At 39.9% G+C, this 19,206-nt stretch overlaps 1 protein-coding gene across 6 annotated transcripts in view; it reads right to left on the bottom strand.

Annotated features, from left to right (window-relative positions):
- Positions 1 to 19,206, bottom strand: part of opcml (opioid binding protein/cell adhesion molecule-like) — a 1,812,735-nt gene that overhangs the window by 752,189 nt on the left and 1,041,340 nt on the right. The window lies entirely within an intron of this gene.

Genomic DNA, 19,206 nt, shown 5'->3' with positions numbered 1-19,206 from the left:
GTTCTTACTTGTACTACATCAATGCACTCTATACTAGCTCAACATAACTGCACTGTGTAATGAATTGACCTGCACGATCGGTACACGAGACAAGATTTTCACTGTACCTCGGTGCAATACCAATAATATTCATTGCAGTGGTCTATCCATGTTCATTGATGTTCACCCATTTATTGAGCACACCAGTTGAAATGCCCAATGGTAAAAATAACAGAAGTTCATATTATCTTGTGTTTGTACATTATTTCAATATATCCTGCCACATCACATTGCCTCCACTCTCATAAACCTATAATGTAATCACAATTACTGACCCCAAGACTACAAAATCAAAATACTACCTTTAACACTGGGTAATCTGCAATTTCTTGTTTTACTATAATGTGAGACAGGATGTGCAAAAAAAGGTTTTAGGTTTATAACCCTTCATCAGATGCTGAGATAACTCCAGCATTTTCTATTTTTCTTCACATCATAGATATCTTGGGGACAATTTTGGTTCTGTCCATGCAGAGTTTGTAACTTCCCCGTGACCATGTGGGTTTCCCCAGGTGCTCCAGTTTCCTTCTACTTTCCAAAGACTTGCTGGCCAGGAGGTTAATTGGGAACTGTAAAATGCTCTCAGTGTACGTGGGGTGAGAACTAGAGGGCAGTTAATGGGCATCTGAGAGAATAGTTTCAGGGGAATAAGGTGAGGAATTGGATGGGTGGGATTGCCCCCAAGAGCTGGCATAGACTTAGTGGGTTGAACGGCCTCCTTCTACATTGAAAGAAAATATGAAGTATGGGAAACTTATTTATTCAAGGTACAATCTATGCGATCCCACTATTATGAAGGTTTCATGTTTGAAGAAAGAACAGACAAAGTTAACACCCACCAAACACAGCAATTATTCTTCTCTCATTAAGAAATGGATGTGCAGATTTTGTATCGACATATGAAAAAGAGTTATCACAGTTCTCAGGAGCTTTGATAGAAAGTTAATTTAACTGAGTTCTGTGGATGTTTTACATCACTTTAATAGTTGAAGCAATCATATAGCTAATATTTGAATAGCAGCTTTCATTTTTCAAATTTATACAATTTATTATTACCTTTATAAGCATATATTTTTCACAAAAAGTGAATGGATAAGAATGCATTGCTGGCCATGGAAGTTTTTTCCCCATAAACATTTATTTTCAAATGGTTAACAGGCCAGGAGAACAACATGTTTTGGTTCTATTGAGCCAGGGATGTGCCCTCGGTGGGGGTGAACTGGGATATGAGTGCCTCCAGCAATCACTGAGCATGGTAAGGAGACGAACGGGTGTTTTGTTTGTGCTTAACGAGTCCCAATCAAATCTATATTCCTGGTCATGTCCCCGTGATTCAATCTTCTACTCTACCAGGTCGCAAATCTTCAGCTGTACGGATGTGATAAGCAGAGATGTGGATTTGGCACCGGAGGGGATAGAGAAGTGGAAGAGATTGAAACCAAACCGAACTAAGAAAGGGGAAGCTCCACAAGCTGATTGTGTGCAGCCCCTGGTGATCCGCCATGGGCAAAGTAGGTGCTGAAATCAGAACAGTACGTCTGTCACCTCAATATCTCACACACACACACACACACACACACACACACACACACACACACACACGGATGTGAGGGAAATAAAGGATCATGAAATCAATTACAACATTTTAAAATGTGCAAATGCTATAAACAGTGCATGAAATTCATATCAGCATTCACTACTTCTCAAAATTCTCTGGAAGGTAACAATAGTTGAGTTATTTCCATTAAAATTGGATGACAGTCACATGTTCTACATCTTCAATATGTTGCAGGCTTAGTCTGATACAAATACGAAAAGAAGCTGAGTGACTCAGTCATGGAACAGGATTCTCTGAAATTGTACAAGATTTTCCAGTCTCTAAGTAAGTGACAATGTGCGTCTTTCACTCCCTCACATTCCATAATCCTTGGAGGACAAAGAAAATAAAATCAAATAAAAGAAAATATTCAAAAATAAGTCTCACATCAAAAATACATGTCAAGTCATTTGAGGCACATTTGCTTACTGGGTTTTGATTAACAATAAAATCAAAGCTGCTTCTTTTCCATGACTGGAGTTAAGTCACATGACTCATTTATTTTGGCCCAAGTATGTGCTGCAGCATTTCCTGGAGATCGATTTAAAATTCGTGCTGCATCTTCTTTAAAATTAAAATAAAATGAACTGTAAGTGGACCAGAAGTGTGTGTCCTTAAATCTCAGCATCAAACTTCCACTCTCTTCATCCAATCCATTAAATATTTGCAAAAAATCAAAAAAAATAACTGTAATAAATTATATTTTTAAAAAATCAGACCGATTCATGAGACAAATTAACTCCACATCCACTAAAAACTATTAAAGAGATAAATGAACTTAATTTCCAGTTTTGTTTTTGCTGCTCCCTCACTCAAATGTGTTTTCTGTGGCTTGTTCAGAAACCTCTCTCCAAAAATAACTGTTACATTTGATTAAAATCTGGAAAGTGCTTGTTTAGGTACATTGTCAGTAAGGGACACAAACCTATCTACACGGAGAGTTTTTTTGTTAATTATGCCGCTTTGCTAAAGAAGAATCAAGAGTTCAGCCCTCCTATTACAAGCAACAACTGGTAACAGCAAAAAAATGGTACAAGTGAGAAGGAAAATCTAGTGATGCAGACAATGGACAACACGTGTTCAAGCGTGGACTGGTGCTGGTTTCGGTTGAACACTTCACTGGTTTCAGAAAGTGGAGTATTTTGGAACTACAGGCCAGCTGGCTATCCAGCCTGGTTTGATAAACACAGACTTGCCCTTCATAGCTATGCTTTATCCATTATAACTCTGTTAAGTAGTGTTTCCGCAATCAGTTGCTAAGGAATCATTGGAAAGTCTTGTTCTGAGAGGACAACTTGGACACCAGTTGTTAGACTGAGACTTCAGGTCATAATCGAGAGGGAGGTGAGAATGACGAATTGTTGAGGCCAGAATAAGGAAGTGGTTGGCCACCTTGAGAAGCACCTCCTTCCACAGGAGTGTGGTGAAAGAAGGACTTGAAAGAAGGTTGTTCAATATTATTCTCAGCTGTTTGACTTGGTCCCTGCTATGGATCAATCCCTTTCACTGAAACCTTGTACTTGTTGGTATTCAACAGAAATCTGATTCCCAAGTCAAAATTTAACATTGGACAGTTCCAGTTTCTACAGCTCCAGTGACAAGCTAAACTTTAAAGTTGAAGGATCTGTCTGAAGTTTTGTTTACTCTCCCAGGTAAGGGAAGCTGAAATGGCAGCAGTCAATCCTGGAAAGTAATTTCTCACAAAACACCTTTGTTTTGAGGATTTCTGCAGTAAAGATTCAGTTTCAATTTCCCGTACAAACAAAAGCTAAGGTAGGTGAAAGGCACAGATAACGATGTAAACAACATGTAACGCTCTTCGATTCTATTTTGCTGCTTTGCCTATTCATAATTTATTCTTCAACTCTGAAAGCTGCAATTACTGGACTGCACATAATTCAACACAGGGGAGATAGAAACAGGATTCAGTGAACAATGAGCCAGCATTTGATCAAGATCACAGCTGCTGAGAGATTGCGTGCATATTTGGCAAAGAAAGATGAATGAAGCTTCAAACCCAGAAAATGAGCATTGAAGTCTTGTTGTTTACCAAGAGCTTGTTGCTGTTAAGTATTTTTCTGCCCCATTCAACAGTAGCATTGTAAGATGTGAACTTTGACAAATAAGAAATAATAAGCTACATACACTTGTCTCACACGATTGCTGCTCAGTCTTCCAGTCACTCAAATTACAGCTTGATAATTTGAAAATCACAATGTAAAAATTACATCAAATGCAACATCTTTTAAATCACAACAACACTTAAAAACCTCTTGTGTGGCAGCTTATTAAACAAAATTAAAGTACATGGGATTGGGGGTAATACACTGCTGAGGTTTGTGGATTGGTTAACGGAGAGAAGTAGGAATACACAGGTCATTGTCAGGTTGGAAGGTGAGACAGGTGCCGCGGGGTTTGGCGCTGGTGCTCCACCTGTTCACAGTTTCTATTAATGATTTGGTTGAGGGGACCATATGTAATACATCCACATTTTCTGATGATAATAAGATGGGCACCAATATGAATTGAGAGGAGGATGCAGAACAGGTACAGAGAGAGGCTCAGTGAATGGGTGAAGGTGTGGCAGAAAATATAAGTCATCCGCTTTGGTAGAAAAGAAAAATAAATTTTAAATGGTGAGAGGTTTGAAAGGCCCAAAGAAAACTTGGTGTGCTTGTACACAAATCAATGAAAGTTAATAAAACAGACACAGCAAGCAATTTGGAAGACAAGCACTATGTGGGTCATTATTGCAAGAAGATTTGTGTAAAAGAGCAAAGATGTCTTATTGCAAATATATTGGGCCGTGGTGAGACTACGTCTGCAATATTGTGTCTCCTTCTACCCAAGGAAACATAAGCGAGTGATAGAGGGAGTTCACCAGACAAAAACTGAAAGATTTTTGGAAAATTGAAGAAACCAAGAAGAAATGGGAGCACGAGTAGACCTGCTCATGCATTCAGTAAGATTATGGTGGTTCTATTATCTCGGTGCAACTTTCTTGCAGTAATCCCAGATCCTTTAATATCCACAAGTCTGTTGATCTGTGGCTTGAATGTACTCAGGTACTGAGTCTCCCCTGTCCTCTGTAGGTAGAGAAATCCAAAGAGTCACTACCATTTGGGTGAAGAAGTCTCTTCTCCACTTTATTATGGGTCTATGACCCCTGGTCCTTGACATGCCAACCATCAGAAACAGCATCCCTGTTACTACCCTGTGAAGCCCTGTAAAAATTATGTTTCTGATTCTGTTACATTTGTAAACCCTGTTTTTTTAATCTCTCCTCATTGGACAAACACCCATCTCAGTCATCAATCTGGTGGACCTTGGTTGCACTCCGTCTCTGAGGTAGAGAAACCAGACCTATACACAATATATCCAATGCAGTGGCACCAGAAAAATCACCTTTACTCTTGTACTCAAATGCTCTTGCAAAGGCAGCCAACATATTGTTTGCCTGTGTAATTGCTTATTACACAGGCATGGGCAGGCACGGTAGTGTAGCGGTTAGCATAACGCTATTACAGTGCCAGCGACCCAGGTTCAATTCCGGCCGCTGCCTGTAAGGAGTTTGTACGTTCTCTCCGTGTATGCGTGGGTTTCCTCCGGTTGCTCTGGTTTCCTCCCACATTCCAAAGACGTATGGGTTAGAAAGTTGTGGGCATGCTACGTTGGCGCCGGAAGCGTGGCGACACTTGCGGGCTGCCCCCAGAACACTCTCCACAAAAGATGCATTTCACTGTGTGCTTTGATGTAGATGTGACTAATAAATGAATATCTTAACTTACACCTGCATCTTTACTTTCCATAATTTGTCTAAACAGACACCCAGGTCCCTCAAAACATCTTTCCCCATTGTAAAAGTAATTTGCAATCTCTGTTTTCCATGAATGTGGAAGACTGATATTTTTCCACCTGCCATGTCCTCACTCATTTAATTTGCCCATCCTCTCTGTATCCTCCTCACAACCCAAACTGCCACCAAGCTTTGCATCAGCAGCAAACTTGGAGACATCACACTTGGTCCCCTCATTGATTGTCCTGGCACCAATACATGTGGCATCCCACATGGTCACAACCTTCCAACCTCTCTTCCTCTTTTTTTTCTGTCAACTAATCCTCCATCTACAGCTATATACTGTTATGGACTCGGTGAATGTCCCTTTAAGATAGAGTTAGTAGTAGTGTGTGTGTGTGTGTGTGTGTGTGTGTGTGTGTGTGTGTGTGTGTGTGTGTGTGTGTGTGTGTGTGCGTGCGCACGCGCGCGCGCCTGGGGGGGGCGTGCTTACGTCATCAGAAGATAAAGGACGTAATGACGTTGTTGAAGAAGTCAGTCGAAGTCGAGGAGGGAGAGAGAGAGAGAGAGAGAGAAAAAAGGGAGAGACACACCAGCCTGCTAGTTTCTCCATCGATGGATGAGAAACAATAACTGTGTCTGTTACTGCAATCCACGAATGAAAATTGGAAGTAATCCGGTGGAGTTCACTTTGTTGCTGACCTGTAGAAAGAAACAGGTATTTGTGTGGACGACCACGATTCGGATGCTTTTCGGGGTGAGGAAGTCACTACCGAGTAAACACTGAAGTGTCGTCTGGGTTCCATCGTGGAACATTTGGATTTTGTGATTACTCTCTATGTTCTCTCTACATCTACGTTTTATCTTCAGACAACGGTGGTTGTTGAAGAAGCCTTTGCTCATGTTTCACCTTATGGCTTGCTGAACTGAACTTTAAGAACCATTCCTGGACTTGGAGTTTGGGACTTTGCCACACACACACGAAAAGTTTAGTTTTGGGGTTAATGTTCAAGGTTTAACATTTTTAATTCTAACATACTAACATTTTTACTTTTATTTTTCTTATTATTATAAGTAGTGATTAATAAAATAGTTTTTAACACTGAATCATGACTCTGTGTGTTTCTTTTGTTGCTGGTTCGTAACAATACTACCCCCTATTCCATGTGCTCTGTGGCATCTTAGCAAATACCTTCATGAAGGTTCAAAAACACCACACCTATTCTTTCCTCCTGATTGATTCTAATTCAACCTCAAAAAACTCCAGCAAATGTGTCAAGCATACCTTCCTTTTGATGTAGATTCTGCTCAACACTAATATTATTTTCTAACTCCCCAACTACCACTTCTGTAATAATAGATTCTAACATTTTCCTCAGGCTAGTCTGTCGTTACTGATTTCCCCTCTCCCTCCTCTATTAAATAGTTGATTACATTTTCTCCCTGTCAATCTGTGGGAACTATGCTTGAATAAATGGAATTCTGGAGGATGACAACCAATGCATCCAATATCTCTTCTGCCACTTTATCAAGACCTTGAGATTCAGAGCTATAGATTCTGGGGATTTATCAGGTTTTCTGTGACTTCTTCCAGACCCCAAATAGTTGTCTAATTTCTTTGGCATTTCCTTATTCCCCCACATAATTTCTCCTATTTTGGCATGCAAGGGGCCCACATTATCTTTTGCTCATCTTTTCCTCTTCAAGCTTCTCTTACGGTTCTTTTTTTTCCCCTCTCCCTCATAACTCAGGTCTTCTACCTTCCTCTTTCTTGTCAACTTTTTCTCCCTCTCTGCTGAAATCTCAAAGTCCAAATCCTCAGACTTGAGTGCTCTTTTCCACATTTATAAGCCTTTTCCTCTGATCAATTGTTGTCATTAACTCCTCTTGCCAGCCAGGGATATACTTGGAATTTTGTGCCTGAAACGAGGTATATTTTAAAATATTGGTGTAAACAATGTTAGACATTGTTTGTACACTGTTACAGCTTTGAACAGAGTTTAAGAATCTACCATAACCAAGTCATATCACATATCTTTGCAGTTTCCTTTGCTTAGATTTAAGGTGCTGTTTTCAGACTAAACTAAATTACTACCATATTTAATTACCCTTCACTAAAGGCCCCTATCTGCCAGATTATTAAACCTTTTTTCCTTACACTACACAAGATCCAAGTACCCTGTTCTTTCATTGTTTCCTCAACACATTGATCCAGAAAACCAATTCTTTGCACTCCATGAATTTAACCTCCACTGTAAGTGAAGGTTAAATTTACTGCTAGGTTAGGTTGATTCATCTAAAGTTTCCCATGATTATTGTATTAACCTTGTCGCATGCAGTACATCTAATTTTTTGATTTATACAATGCTGTACATTACTCCTACCGATGTTTCTTAGCTCCACCCAAACTGATTTCATTTTTTTTTGATTCTCCAAATGACCATCCTTCCTCTCTACTGGTCAAGTCCAAGGGTTTTTGCCAGCTTTTGCTATCAGGACTACTTCTCTATTTTGTCCATTACTTCTCAAAGTTAAACATCTTGAAATATCTTAATTCTCCACCCTCATCACGTCACACGTTGTCTTGACAATGGCTATTAGATCATGCCCATTTATTGAACATCATTAATTTTTTAAACATCAAGTTGTACCATTGCCATTATCGTCCCTGCCTCTCAAAGTTCACAGTATTGACACTGTACGCAGTATGCTAATACACACAGTATAAATACTCAGATCAATGGATATGAGATTACTACAAGTGGTGCTGAGGTAAATGTTCAGACCAGAGCTTATTGAATGGCATATCAAGACTGAAAGGCCCACTCCTGCTTCTCTCTTTGGTTCTTGTCATACACTATTGTGCACTTCCAACACAAACCAAACCACATTGAAGCACCTTCAGTCACTTTTCAGTTCTTGTCAAAACACAAAAAAAATTCAGTTTCTTAAAACACCAGGACACTTTGTAACAGGAGCCAGTTCGAACCCTTGGATTATACACTGCTGGACCTGTCAGTTAAGGACAGGAGGGTCTGACTACAGGTGAGGCAGGTACGGAGATGTAGAGTGGAGTGGCGTGGAGTGGAGAAGCCTCAGCCCTTGCATTTCACCAGTAGTAGTGCAACACATGGAGCCTACTTAAACAAGAGGAGAAACTCAGCGAGGATAAGCAAACTGACCAAAGAACTGTGTGTGATAAAGGAGACCATTTATGTCGGACGAGCAAACAGAACATAATAGTTTTTGCGGAAATGCTTGTATTTTTATGAGATTTCTATGAGAAATTGAAATGGTATGTTCTTGCTGTGCGTCAGAGTACAATTATTTTATAAAGGATGTCTACAGTCACATCAAAATATTTGGACTGACTGCAATTTAATGCCTGTTGTTACTGTAGAGCCATTACTAGTTCAATTCTTGCAGCAGTGTTTAGTGTCATCTGTAGAAATACAAAAGATTTTTTTACAAAATGAATACTTTATCTTTTTTTTCCTAAATGTAAAGTTCTGGGAGACTTTTTTTGAATTTTGATTTATTCTCACTGCTGCACCCTATGTAGTTTACTAAGTTCCAAGCAGGCTAATTCTAAATAATCAGCGATCCTACTATTGAGTCCAATCCTTTGGGCAGGTGCCTTGCGGAAGATGAGGAATTATCAGGGATGAAATATTGGAACGACACTGGAATGTTCAAATGTTTGTTAAATAGAATCCAGATAAAAATTTAAATTAAAATGAATGGTCCAGAATTTCCCACCAGAACAAAACCAACCACATTCACGGCTAAAATAAAAGGGAGAAGAACAAAGCCTGCCCATGGATTTTCTGGGAAAAAAAATGACAGCCCAGGAACCCACACCTTCTGGCTAAAACAATGATCACAGGTTATGATTATGAAACATCCAAAACTATTTCAAACCCTTTAAAATTTCTTAAATGTTAAAAACAAATATTTAAGTAAATTGAAGTAATTTAAATCATGTAACTTAACCACATTCTGACTCTTCCAACCAATCAAAAGAAGGAGATACTGTTTTCATGTCAAGTTTAACCAAATACAGGTTGCTTGATCACATTCTCTAGAGCTGTGTTTCAGATTTCTGCAAATCTTTAGCCCGTGAAGATTCTAATAACTGCACAAATTCTTGAAAATTACTATGTACAGATGAGGACTTCCACATTCACACTGATGTCCTGTGTTATTGTCAGTTGCATGGAAGAATATTTCCCCACAAAAAATTGACACTTTCTGAATTCCTTAATTACTTCAAATATCATATTTTGTGGGGCCAAGAAGCCAGTTTGATAATCAAAAATAACTTGCTAAGAATTTCTATGATCCATTCAGTCAGATGCACAAATTAATGTGCTTATGATTCCTTATTTGTGACTTCTTTGAATGCATGTAACTGGCTCAAACAGAAATGCAACATGTAGAAAACAACAAATATACCCAATCTTCCAAGGTGGATTAGCTCATATTTTTTCCAATCCCTGAAATAATTTACCTCATCACTGGGAAAAAAAAATCACATACAGTAATGACTTATACTTGCCTGTTAAAAAAGTATGGAAATTCTCATGGGCTTCTACAATTCACAAATGAACAAAGTATTTCTTATGATTTTAAATGTTTGAAGTTACTTAATAAAAATCTTTGAAGCAGTAAAATTTCCAGAGTCCAATTCAAAAACAGATTTGACATTTGTTCACTGCAGATCTGGAACAATTACTTTTTTTAAAATGCAATGACTAGGCAAGGCCAAGTATAAGCAATTCAATAGCATTTAATGTTCTCTGTATGATATGTTTGAACTTCTTTGCATTAAAAGGGAATTATGAATACTCTTGGAAGACAAATGGTCACATTCTTTCCTCTTACACTCATTGTCACTGCTGAAACTTATTACTATTCATAGTTACATCATTCTCAACATGGCGTGACAAGACTTCTGAACTGTCATTTTCTTCTGCTCTTTATCTTAATGTCACCCTCATCAACATTCTTCCCTGTCGGACAGAAATTTGCATCACATTAAGTTTAGCTAGTTCAACTGAATGATTTTTTTAAAAAAATGACATGATATCATGTCTTCTTTAATTCATTCAGCCTGCTATAGGTTGTGCCCAGTACATAGGTGAAATTCATCTGCAATAAGCATTGTGGCAATACAAAAATCAGATACATTTCAATTCACCGATCTAAAATCATATAAGTATCTAATCTCTGACCAGCACTATAAATACAATACAGAGTAATTCTAGAATGTTTTGGACTTAAAAATGTATACACATTGACATGGGTCCAAACACACCGCCTTAATTATTTTAGCATCAAAGCCTCAGAACGATGTTGCAACATACATGCCTATCACAATAAAAAAGGTGAATGATTTTATATACATATATACCAGAATTAATACACCTGCAAATTCAAGCCCCATTCCAAAAATTTCACCACAGAACCTTGACCAATGCTACAACATAATACAAAAGGATAGTACAAAGGGACCACATTGTGGGCTGAAGGGCCTGTATTGTGCTGTACTGTTCTATGTCTATGTTATAGTCAGAAGTATTATCCTTCAGATGTGATGATAAATTAACATCTTCTTAAGTTGAAATAAAAGGTTCCATGATGCTGATACAAAGAATTATCAGGAGAGTTCTCTGCTCACTACTACTCAATGGACATCATTCTTTCATCGTGTCATCGACTTATTCTGGAAACTTACACAGTGCCAAGTATATTCAGTCATCGATAGAACATCTCACATGGAATCAATCAGAAAGATCTTGCTATTCACAGGTATAAAAGAAATGGAAGAGCGAGTAAATACCGCCACAAAGGAGGAGGAACTGAAAATCCCTTATTCTGTAGACATGGAAAGCAAAAACACAAATAGGAAATGGAATTTGTACATGGCCTTTAGACTCCAGCTGGATTGCTGCTTCAGAGTTTTGGTGATCACGTCAAAGGATTCATATGCCCTGAAAACCTCTGTTTATCACCAAGTATCAGCAGGAATGAAGTGGGAAATGCAGTTATAAAGGAAGATTTGTGCAGGTCAGATTCCGTTCACCCACAGCAGGGAAAATCAAAGTGTTGCTGTATATACATGATCAGTACCATTAAAAGTTATTGTCATGCCATGTTATTGTTTTATGAGAATATCACTTTAAGAGCACTCTGTATTTCCCTTTTGAAAACACGGTGTAGTTTGGACCACAAGCACCAGCAGTGAGCATGTTCCACAGACAAGGCGAAAGAAGAGATGCCTGTTCCTTTATGCAACAATATTCATGTTTAGTTACAAATATAGGAGCTGATATAATTGTCGGAGTTTACTGTTATGGTATAGCAAATAATGACAGGTCCTTTCTATTGGTCAACAAAAATGAAGCAAAGAATCAAAGAAAAGAAATGCAAGTGCACTTTTAAAAACTGTGTGCACACGCGGTATGAATTTTGTTGCATTGTTATACCAGCCACCGCTTGTAATGGAATGTTGGTGGCTTCCCATAAAGGACATTTAATTGTCCTAGTGAACAGCAACACGATACAATGGCATGAATGCTGATGTGTCTGCTCCAGGAAATTACAGGATAATAAGTGTGAATTGATGTCATTGGTGATGGCAGGAGGTGTAGGTGGCAAATCTGTCAGTGAAATACAAGTGGAAATGAATAGATATGTGATTGGAGGACAAACATTATCACTTCAGGTCCTGGGAAGGAAACAGAACAGGGGAATGTGGCAGTGCTCAAAAAGAGCAAGGCCCGAGACAGTGGGATGTTGGTGAGTTTACAAACACCAGACAAGATCTTTTACAAATCCTAAAGGGACATTTTAACCCAGAGATTTTCGATTTACATCTTTGCTGGGTACAGCCAGCATGGGAAAACAGTTGGCAAGTTCACAGTCAGGCTAAAGATACTTGCAAAGAGGAATAATTTCCAAGATCTTTTTAGGTTAGGGGTTCTGCAGACCACTTGGTACATGGACAGGCCAACAAAAGAATTCAGGCAAAATTGTTGGACATGCTAGACTTAGTATTTAATGGAACATGCAGACCAGCCACCAGTATGGACACGACACTGAAAAATGGCACATGTTTTCACTCTGGGCACGGTTCTGAGACACAGACAGAAAATGGCAATAGTGGCACTGTCATCTTCTTCATGGCCAAGTCAAGTGGAAGATACAAATGGATTCAACCAAAATCCAGCAGGTCACATGACCAAATGTAGGAAGACTGCAAACCATGGAGATGCACCAGGTGGGTGCCTTACACCCAGCCTCAGAATACTTTAAAATGACCTGGTGCTATAACATCATAGGGTAGGGCATGTTGCACAGAGGTGTAAGCCCCAGAAGAAAGTAACTGCTGGTGAAGACAGTAATTCCTGCTTGCAAGGGGCAAAGGTCTTGAAATGTCCCTCTGGGGTATCTTCCACCTTACGGCATCGTGCAGAGAAGAAGTGAGAGCAGGTATGTTCAATGGCCTTTTATTTGCACACCTGAAAAGAAGGACAAGAACACTGTGTTCAAAGCCACCTTCTTCTTATCAGGACATTTTCAATTAATGTTCAATCATACTGCTGCTTGTTGGTCACTTGTGGACCAAGATGTGTGGTGGAAGCACCTCACTTTCCATTTGAAGCAGTGAAAAATGACGTCAGGCACCTGTGCATGAAGGACTCTCCGTGCCATGGCGCACATAAACTAGTGAATTTCCAGAAGAGGCAGATGTGCTATTAATTATTATGGTTATAGGCCAGAGGGTTGTACTAATAATGGTTAAGTGATTGTGTAAGAGAGACAGGCAGCACAGGGCAGTGGAGATGTGCACTGGCCCTTCCCGAATGGATTAACAGTCAGGTGGGTTTGAGAGATGTCAAGAACCTCGGTCTCACACTGTCAGACCAGAATCACGTGCTGCACCTCAAATGGTAGGGTCATGGCAAATAAGATGGCTTATTTCTCCACCATTGCTTCTTCCTGGATACCAGAAGCAGCAAAAGAAAATACAACTCAGGGTGAAAGAGCAGCTGAAAGATGGCTGTCTCCAAGAGGATGGGCGTGGTGATTCTCGCAGCACACTGGCACCTTTGCAGATGGAGTCTGACAACAGTCTATCTGAAAAAGAATGTGAAGTCTTGGGTAAAAGGTGATCTGAGCAGTTAAGCATGTGATCTTCTCAGGAGGAAGCCAGATGGATGCTGGGCCAAAACGTGCAAAGATTATATTCCAAAGAGATCGAGAAAGAAGTGAGTGCAATAAAGCCAAGGGTTATGGTAAAATTCTATTCCAGTGTAAGAGAAGATGATATCGCCAAGAGTGGGATTATAGTGCCAATTGGTGTTACCAATAAAGAATGGAACTTTGGGGGATACAGAGGGAATATCAGAGGACTTTTTTTTTGGAAGTCATGGATCAGAAGTCTTGCCTGTTCCGGTGTTTGCCAACAAGCAGTGCAAGGCAGCAAATAAAGCAAACATTGCATTACAGTGGCAGTGAGGTACTTGGTACGGAATTATCCATTCCTCAAAAGTCCACGGAGACCACCCTGAAGCAGAAAACAAATCGATGGAGCACACGTTAAGCAAACCAGAAGAATAAGCACAGAAGACAGGGACCTTTTTTGGGGCAGGCATGACCTATTCACAAAGGATGGGTTACACCTGAACTCCAAGGGGTCCAATATCCTGGCGGGAATATTTAATATAGCTGTTGGGGAGGGTTCAAACTAATCTGGCAGGGGGATGGAAACCAGGATGTTAAGATAGAGGAAGAGGTATATAGGAACAAGTCCAAGACAGTGTGCAGTGAAAATGGTAAGAAAGACAGGCAGGTGAAAAGTCAGGATAATTTGCTGAACAATAGAAGTACAACGAAATCGGTAGCAGATACTGGCCTAAATGTACTATATTTAAATGCACGTAGCATTAGGAATAAAGTGGATGACCTAGTGGCACAGCTACAGATTAGAAAATATGACATTGTGGCACTCACCGAGTCATGGCTTAATGACGGATGTGATTGGGAACTGAATATCCAGGGGTACACGGTGTATAGGAAGGATAGGCGGGTAGGCAGAGGGGGTGGTGTGGCCCTGATGGTTAGTAATGATATAAAATCAGTAGAAAGGAAGGACATTGGGTCAGAAGAAGTGGAATCCTTATGGGTGGAGCTAAGAAATAGCAAGGGTAAAAGGACAATAATAGCAGTTATATATAGGCCCCCTAACAGCAGCCGGGATGTGGACTATAAGTTACAGTTAGAAATAGAAAAAGCATGTCAGAGGGACAACGTTAAGATAATTATGGGGGATTTATACATGAAGGTGGATTGGGAAAGCCAGCAAGGCAGTGGATCTCAGGAGAGCGAGTTTGTGGAATGTCTACAAGGTGGTTTTTTGGAGCAACTTGTCGATGAGCCCCACCAGGGGATCGGCTGTTTTGGATTGGGTGTTGTGTAACGAACCTGAGGTGATTAGGGAACTAAAGGTAAAGGAACCATTAGGAACAACCGATCACAATATGATTGAGTTCAGTTTCAAATTTGAAAGGGAGAAGCTGATAGTAGGTATATCAATATTTCAGTGGAACAAAGGAAATTACAGTGGCTTGAGAGAGGAACTGGCCCAAATTGATTGGAAGGCTAAGCTAGTTGGAGGGACGGCAGAGCAGAAATGGATAGAATTTTTACAAGAAATAAGAAAAATGCAGGATGGAAATATTCCAAGAAAAAAGGTTTTGAATGGAAAAAAGGCACAAATGTGGATAACGAGAGAGGTTAAGGCTAAAATAAGAGCAAAAGGGAGGGCACACAAGGAAGCAAAAATTGGTGGGAAAACAGAAGACTGGGAAACTTTTAAAAACCTATAGAAAGAAACTAAGAGGGTCATTAGGAAAGAAAAGATGAATTATGAAAGGAAGTTAGCAGATAACATTCAAAAGGATACTAAGAGTTTTTTTTAATATATGAAGAGTGAAAGAGGGACATGGGTTGATATAGGACCAATTGAAAACTGTGCGGGAGAGATTATAATGGATGATAAAGAGATGGCAGGGGAACTAAATGAGTATCTTGCATCGGTCTGCACTGTGGAGGACATCAGCAATATACCGGATAGTCAGGGGTCTCAGGGGATAGAACTGAGTTCAGTTAAGATTACTAGAGAGAAGGTGCTAAGGAAACTAAATGGACTAAAGACAGATAAGTCTCCCAGACCAGATGAGGTGCACCCCCGGGTTCTGAAGTAGGTGGCTTTAGAGATTGCGGAGGCATTGGTGATAATTTTCCAAGAATCAATGGACTCCAGCAGGGTTCTGGAGGACTGGAAGGTCGCAAATGTATAAGAAAGGTGGGAGGCAGCATAAAGGAAATTACAGACCTATTAGTCTGACATCGGTGGTGGGAAAGATATTGGAATCAATTCTCAAGGATGAGGTTATGGAATACCTAGAGGTTCAAGGCAAGATAGGTCCAAGCCAGCATGGTTTCGTGAAGGGAAGATCCTGCCTGACCAACCTATTGGGGTTTTTTGAGCAAATCTAGGTAGGGTGGATAAGGGAGAGGCTGTGGATGTTGTGTATTTAGACTTTCAAAAGGCCTTCGACAAGGTGCCGCACACGAGGCTGATCAATAAGCTGAGAACTCATGGAATTACAGGTAGGGTATTAGAATGGGTGGAGCATTGGCTAGTAGGCAGAAAGCAAAGGGTGGGAATAAAAGGGTCCTGTTCTGGTTGGCTACCGGTTACTAGTGGTGTTCCGCAGGGGTCGGTGTTTGGGCCGCTTCTTTTCACTTTGTACATTAATGATTTGGATTATAGACTAAATGGTTTTGTGGCTAAGTTTGCAGATGACACCAAGATAGGTGGAGGAGTATGGAGTATTGAAGAAACAGGAAGGTTGCAAAGAGACTTAGATAATTTAGGAGCATGGGCAAAGAAATGGCAGATGAGATTCAAAGTTGAGAAATGTGCCGTGGTACACTTTGGTAAAAGAAATAAACGGGCAGATTATTATCTAGATGGGGAGAAAATTCAAAGTACAGAAGTGCAAAGGGACTTGGGGGTACTCGTGCAGGATACCCTAAAGGTTAACCACCAGGTCGGATCAGCGGTAAAGAAAGCAAATGCTCTGTTGGCGTTCATTTCGAGAGGTATAGTGCATAAAAGTAGGGAAGTGTTGATGAGGCTCTGTGGAACACTGGTGAGGCCTCATTTGGAATACTGTGTACAATTTTGGGCCCCATATCTTAGGAAGGATGTGCTGATGTTGGAGAGGGTTCAGAGGAGATTTAGAGGATGATTCCCAGAATGGAAGGGCTTACATACGAGAAGTATTTGTCAGCTCTTGGATTGTATTCATCGGAGTACAGAAGAATGAGAGGGGACCTCATAGAAACATTTAGAATGTTGAAAGGACTGGACAGAGTAGATGTGGCCAAGCTGTTTCCCTTGGTGGGCGAGTCCAGGACTAGAGGGCACAATCTTAGAATTAGAGGGTACCGGTTTAAAACAGAGTTGAGGAGAAATTTCTTTAGTGAAAGTATGGAATTATTTGCCACGTACAGCTGTGGAGGCCCAATCATTGGGGGCGTTTAAGGAGGAGATAGATAGGTCTCTAATTTGTCAAGGTATCAAGGGATATGGGGACAAGGCCAGAAATTGGGGCTAGATAGGAACAGTTTTAGTGTAGCTCATGGAGCAGACTCGATGGGCCGAATGACCTACTTCTGCTCCTTTGTCTTGTGATCTCGTGACAGGAAGACCCAAGGTGAAGAACAGCCCATTTTCAGCAGCTTAAAATCAGAATATCAAGTGCCTTAATATTTGAAGAGCAACAGGAATACCCCCCGTATTGATAGGAAACAACTCAGAGGAAAAGTTCACGAGCTGTTTGGACATTACAAGGCAACCAGTTCATTGCAATATCAGACTGAAAATGAGGAGTGTGAGAAGCTCGACACAGGTGGAAGGTGAGATTATTTCATTGAAATCAGATGACTTCATTGTGGTGGATGAGACTGCAAAGTCTTGGGAAAAAAGTTTCACGTCTGCAGGGCTTCTGTTGTTTACAAAGTTACTGAATGGGCTGACTCAAGCTCAAATTGCACTGAGTGCCTTGAGGGAGGAATTGTCTTGTACGGTGGAGGCAGTTCAAGAGTTCTGAGGATCCCATCAGTCATGCTACTGTAGGCTTGGATTTGCTGATGTCAGCTCAGTACAGTGTGGCCAAACGGTGCCAAGAGAAGCTGGAAACAGTTAAAGCAAAATTGCAAACACAGGAAATAATCCAGAAAGCAAGGTTAGAGTTAATAACTTTCTGATTTTGAATGGGACAGAAGAAAAAAAAGGTTCATTTTCTTTGGGAAACTGAAAATAAAGATCAAATGAGAGCAAAGACATGAATGCCTTGTGAAGGAATTTAAGTGAAAAATTATTGCTGAGTGTTGTATCCAGCAAAATAGTGAAAGTATATTTAACTGTAAATCCTGTGATATTAATTAGTTATTAGCTCAGGTTCAGTGTTAGAGGTAATGTTCAGGAAGTTTATTGCATCATGTATTCATGATGTATCCTGAGTCCAGGACTAGAGGGCACAGTCTTAGAATTAGAGGGTACCCGTTTAGAACAGAAATGAGGAGAAATTTCTTTAGCCCGAAGGTAGTGAATTTATGGAATTCTTTGCCACATACAGCTGTGGAGGCCCGATCATTGGGGGTGTTTAAGGAGGAGATTGATAGGTATCTAATTAGTCAAGTTATCAAGGGATACGGTGAAAAGGCTGGAAATTGGGGCTAGATAGAAATAGTTTAGTTTAGCTCATGGAGCAGACTCGATGGGCCAAATGGCCTACTTCTGCTCCTTTGTCTTGTGATCTTGTGATGTTTACAAGGAGTTCAGGCATCAAATATAGTACGCAATGTGAGACAGTGAGGTTTGGAGAAGTGATCTATGGGGATTTTCTGTATTGGAATGAACATGATCGACCTGCAAATTTTAGTTATAGGGTTGAGCTCGTAGTTGACAGGCTAAAGAAATTAGTAGATTTATATTTGCTTAATTCTAAGAAGTGTGTATACATGTACTTATTATAATTTATCCAAACAACTGATTAATATCATAATTTCTGCCGGTGTAATTAAATATACAAGGATGGTTGGTAGTTTGCAAGGATTTTTTTTCTTAAGACAATGGGGAAAGCAGTGTAGGTTATATGAACGCGAGTGCCTTTTTAAGAACTATGTGGTGTGGCTTTTGAGACATCGTTGTACCAGCCACTGTTGGTTATTGACTGTTGTCTACCATCAAAAAGACATTTTATTGGTAGCTTTATCCTTGTTAATTGCATGAGCAAACTGCAAATCAACAGAGCCTACGAGCACTGCAAATAGTGTCGAAAAGTACATAAAGGTTTAGAATATTTTATTCTCTGTCATAATGAGCCCAGAGCTGATTTTAAATAAAGAATGAGATTGTTGATCGATAAATATTAACATTATGAATGCAGTGAAGGGACATGAGAGTGGGATCAGAGCAGGTACGACATTGTGAAAAATGAGTGGCTCTTTCTGTATTGTAAATTTCTTTGATTATATCACACAGGGCAATTAAAAGACAAATAATAAATGGCAGTTAAGTGAGTTTGCTTCAAGACATTCAATTCTTCAATCAAGTAATTAGCTTATTCTACATATTAAGCTCTTATGCATTATTTTTCACTGCTTTGCGAGTTGTATTTTTTTGCAGATTAGT

This window comes from Pristis pectinata, chromosome 27 (assembly GCF_009764475.1).
Source record: "Pristis pectinata isolate sPriPec2 chromosome 27, sPriPec2.1.pri, whole genome shotgun sequence".
In the NCBI taxonomy this organism is placed as follows: Eukaryota; Metazoa; Chordata; class Chondrichthyes; order Rhinopristiformes; family Pristidae; genus Pristis; species Pristis pectinata.
This window is presented reverse-complemented; position numbering and strand designations above follow the sequence as displayed.